This window comes from Rhinopithecus bieti, unplaced genomic scaffold, assembly GCF_001698545.2.
Source record: "Rhinopithecus bieti isolate Rb0 unplaced genomic scaffold, ASM169854v2 scaffold_14455, whole genome shotgun sequence".
NCBI lineage: Eukaryota > Metazoa > Chordata > Mammalia > Primates > Cercopithecidae > Rhinopithecus > Rhinopithecus bieti.
The window spans coordinates 205693-210456 of NW_016807905.1; the positions used below are offsets into that span (position 1 = coordinate 205693).

Below are 4764 nucleotides of genomic sequence, written 5' to 3' on the forward strand. Positions count from 1 at the left end.
AGGGAGGGCGCAGGCAGGGGGAGTAGGAGGAGCAGCAGGAGAAGGTGGCGGAGGGGCGGGTGAGAGGGAGGAGTGGGCACGGGGGGGAAGGGGAGAGAGGAAAAGGAGGCACCAGGGAGAAGGGAGAGGAGAAAGGAGGGAGACAGGCGCGGGGGGAGAAGAGGAGGAAGGAGGGGGCGCTGGGCCAGGTAGGGGAGGATAAGGGCGCGCTGGACGCGCCGCCGTGCGCTTCGGTGGGGAGAGCGCTCTTAAGGGGGAAGCGCTTCGAGGAAGATCCTTGCAAGGGGCTGAGCCCGGAAAGAAGGCGCTGGGATCTATGCCTACCCATCGCTCCCGGAGGCCGCGGTCTCTGGGTCCGGTGGGGGCTGGGGGGCGCGGGCACCCGGCGGGCTGTCTGCGGTCAGGCCAGGAGAGGAAGACTTGGCCCAAAGAAAGTGACTCAGGCACCCTCAGGAACTCTCGGCGTCCGGGGCCCCTTCGGGCAGCCCTCGACCCCAGTGCGTCTCTTGGGTCCCCAGGGACGCGGGTACTTGTGGGGCGGGGCTGCCGGGCCTCGGGTTCGGCTCCCCCGGGCGGCCGGAGCGAGACCCAGGGCTGGGAAAGCCAGGCACGTGGCCGGCTCTAGGCCGTGCCCCGCCCCACCCCACGGCAGGGCCCCGGTGCTTGATCAAGTTCAAGCTCGAGCTCCTCGGCGCGCTGCCCACCGGCTGCCCCTCCGCGCCCCTCCCCCTCCCCCATCCGTATCGTCTCGCTCTTCACTCTTCCTTTGTCTCTTTCCCACCACTTAGTTTACACCCCCTCCGCCCTCCTCCCTGCCCCCCGCGGGCGCCCGAGAGTCCGGGAGGCGCTCACCTGTTCGACCCAAACATCTACGCGACCCCGAGCGCCCGCCGCCCGCTCGCGCCCGCGTGCCCGCCCCAGCCCGGCCGCCGGTCATTGTGCTCCGCCAGCCCACACGGGGCCGGGTCCTGACGGCGCGCGAGCCACAGTTGTAAAGTAATAGGATAATCTCGGGGACGCCGCTCCAGCCCAGACCCGGGCACGCACTGTCCGCGGAGACTGCACCGCCGGGGAGGGGGACCACGCGGAGCCCAGATGCGGTCCCCCCGACGGACAGACCCCTGCCCGGGGCGGAGGAGGCGGGACGGGCGTCGCGGGGTGGGGGCCCTGAACCTCCGAGCAACCTCGGACTCGGCCCGAAAAGCAACACGCTTGTCACCAAACCGCAGAATTAGACCCCGATGGAGAAAATGGGTCAGGGGACCCATTCCCACCCCACCCCTACAAATCCAGACCCTCCGCTACCATAGATCAGCCTCGAAAAAAGCTTGTGCTCCATCAAGGATGGGGAGCTGCCCTCGTGGAATTCTGTGGGGAAACTGCCAAAAAAAAAAAAAAAAAAAAAAAAAAAAAAAAAAAAAAAAAAAAAAAAAAAAAACACTAAAAAAAACCCGATAAGGATCCCACCTCCTGATTCCTCTGGTCGCATCCGAAGAGGAAGGGCAATTTCTACTGACTCTTTACGCTACCATTCATTCACGGTGGAACCAGCAGAGAAGAGAAAACGAGACAGCCACCGCAATTGTTTGCAATTTTGAAACAGACTGGCTTTAACCCTCCAACTTTTTTTCTGTAAAAAGCCTTTTTCTTTCTTCCTCTGAAAGCTTTGCATTGTGAACAATCCGTGGTAAACAAGGCTCCCTCTACAGCCGCGAGTGGGAAGTACAACCCCACAGGTTCAGAGCCCAGCGTTTACCCGTCAGAAAAATAAAACGATGACAAGACATCACATTAGCGCCACGCAGGCTTCCTTCCGCACATGCTCAAGACTCTGCTGTCAATAGAAAACTCACACTTTGTTTTTAAAAGAGGGTTTAGGCACATTTACTCATTAGCACCTTTTATTCCTGAAATCAAATGTGTTTTCAAACCAATTCACTCTCCCCAGTTTACTAGATCTTCTCATCCTCAGTGGTGTGGGGCAGGTGGGAGGCTTTATTTATCCACACATGCTGGTGCCCAATAATGATTTTTAGAATGAACTGGTGGCCACAGCTCTTAAGTTCATCCAGGAAATGTGAGTGTTTCCAACGTGGGAACTGTCCATCCTCACTCCGAAAATGAGATAATTCAGGCTCAGGATTTCCCTCTTTCCCCACCACATTTCCAGAGACCTTTGACTTCTCCTGGCCTGAATTACTATTTCACAGCAGTGGTGGACATCTGAGCTTGAAACACAAAGCCAAATCCAACTGAAGTTCAAAGGTGGAATTGAACCTAGATAACCCACCTCTTCTCTGACTAATAAAAGAGAGCTAGTATTGCCCAGGAGGGCAGAGCAGTGATTTTCTGTAGGCATGAAATGTGAACTCATTTACTATCCCTGAGATAAAACAGCCCAGCCCTGCTCAACCCACAGAAAACAGTTGAGAGCCCTGCAGAAACCTGGCTGTTGAGCAGCACTGCAAATTAGGCGAGTTTTCATGTGTGTGTGCTGAAGCTCTGGGAAATCTCCCAGATCCTTATTCCTGCAGGAGCTGCCACTCCTGGAGTAACCTTGTGTAGATTGTTTTCAGTGTCCTTGTGCCACTCCCCCCTCCTTAAAGTGGCCACAGCATGAGTCCCAACGAGGAATCAGGTGACCTAGTTTCTTGACTACTAATTCTTCCAGTGATGTGTCCCTTCTTCTGGCCCCAGCCTGGTAGGAGAACATGGCAAAGAAAGCTGCTCCCATCTGCTTCGGAGGGGAGGGAGGGGGCAATGCTGCCCCAGGTCCCCTCCAGCCTCTGAAGACACTGGGTGCTTTTGTAAACAGATGATTGGGGTATGTTCTGATGGGGCTTTTTAAACAGCAAACAGCTTTCATGCAGCTTCCCATACGAAGTGAACATGTCCCACAGGTAGGGACCTGGCCATGGGACTCCGGTTTGCCACTATTAGGACAAACAGGATCTTAGTGTGACCACAACAGACACTGTTCAAGCATGTCAAAGCATTAAAAAAAAATTTATCCCCACAAATGACGTATTAATGACAGAGGAGAAAATGTACCTGCACAATGGAGCGATCTGGCAGACACTTCCCAATCAAGTGACCAAATTCAGCAGCCTCCAAAGTGGGGCCACCAGACATGATGTCCTCGGCTCCTGAAGGGAGGCAGTGGAAGACACAGCATCACTTGAGCCATGTGCTTCACCAACATGCTTCATCTGAATCTGCTCCTCAAGAGACAATCAGACAAGAAATCCAGAAAAACTCCACAACGCAATAGTCCTGGACTCTACAAAACATTCATTGTCACTAATTGACTTTCTAAATGATGAGATGAAAGAGAAATTACAGGTGGCTCACACCTGTAATTCCAGCACTTTGGGAGGCCGAGGCGGATGGATCACCAGAGGTCAGGGGTTCAAGACCGGCCTGGCCAACATGGTGAAACCTGGTCTCTACTAAAAATACAAAATTGGATGGGCGTGGTGGGGCATGCCTGTAATCCCAGCTACTCGGGAGGCTGGGGTAGGAGAATTGCTTGAACCCAGGAGGTAGAGGGTGCAGTGAGCCAAGATCATGCCCTTGCGCTCCAGCCTGGGCAACAGGAGCGAAACTCCATCTCCAAAGAATTAAAGAGAGAGAAATAACAACTAAACTTAATGTTTAGATCCTGTAGAGAAGGAGTGAGGTGTGGACAACAGGTAGGGGAGAGGCAGAGGATGGGGGGTGGAGTGAGGGTGGAGGCCAGGGTGGGCTCTGGGTTGAGTGGTCAGGGAAGAGCTCTCTCAGGAGGAAGCCACTGGGTGTCCTAATCCCCAGAAGGCAGAAGTTCACATCTGGGTGAAGACCTGGGGGCACTGGAACAGCTGGTGCAAAGCTGCTGAGGAAGGGAACAGTGGCCAGAGTGGCTAGAGCAATGTGGGCCAGGGGGAGGATGGGAGGGATGAGCATCGGGGGGCAAACAGGGCCAAGTATCCAACATCCTGAAGACCCCCCCGTGAGGTGTGTGGGCTTTACACTGGGAGTGAGGAGAGGATGCAATCTGAATTACGTTTTTAGATCGGGGAGATGAGATTATAAAGGAGCAGAAGTGGTGACAGGGAGGCCAGCAAGGAGGTCCAATGGAAAGAGTGTCATCAGATGGGACTAGTTCAAATTCTGGCTCTGACACTAGATGGATGACTTTGGGCACCATACCTAAACCTCTCTAAGCATCCGTTTCCTCATCTACACATGATCCACAATGTTTTTGTTTGTTTGTTTTGTTTTATTTTTGATCAAGTCTTGCTGTGTCACCCAGACTGGAGTGCAGTGGCATGATCTGGGCTCACTGCATCCTCCGCCTCCCTGACTTGATCAAGCCATTCTTGTGTCTCAGCCTCCCAAGTAGCTAGGATTACAGGTGTGTGCCACCATGCCTGGCTAATTTGTGTATTTTTAGTAGAGGTGGAGTTTTACCATGTTGTCCAGGCTAGTCTCAAGCTCCTGGACTCAAGTGATCCACCCGCCTTGGCCTTCCAAAGATCCACTATGTTTAACATGTGTTTAATGTAGCATTTGGCACCGATTTTTTCCCTTTGAGATTACAAACTGTGGTAGACAGTCTCCAAGATGGCCCATGATGACCCTCACCGCCCAGTTTCATACCCTGGTACCATCACAATGCACAGGGCTGTGGAACCAATGGTGTACTGTGCAAATGAGGGTGTGTGAGACTGCCAAGGTTAGATCTTTTTTTTTTTTTTTTTGGAGACGAAGTCTGGCTCTGTCGCC

The 4764-nt window shown here is 53.7% G+C and overlaps 1 protein-coding gene across 4 annotated transcripts in view; it reads right to left on the minus strand.

Moving 5' to 3' along the window:
* The window catches only part of NOL4L (nucleolar protein 4 like), a 98745-nt gene that overhangs the window by 39591 nt on the left and 54390 nt on the right, over positions 1-4764 (minus strand). The window contains exon 1 of one of the 4 annotated variants that reach the window (XM_017884115.1): positions 853-876. The exons of 2 other annotated variants lie outside the window; for them this stretch is intronic. The gene's annotated coding sequence lies outside the window, so the exon portion shown is untranslated. Of the gene's footprint in view, positions 1-324; positions 507-852; positions 877-4764 lie in introns of those variants that run through there. One more of the 4 variants, XM_017884113.1, reaches the window with a different exon arrangement.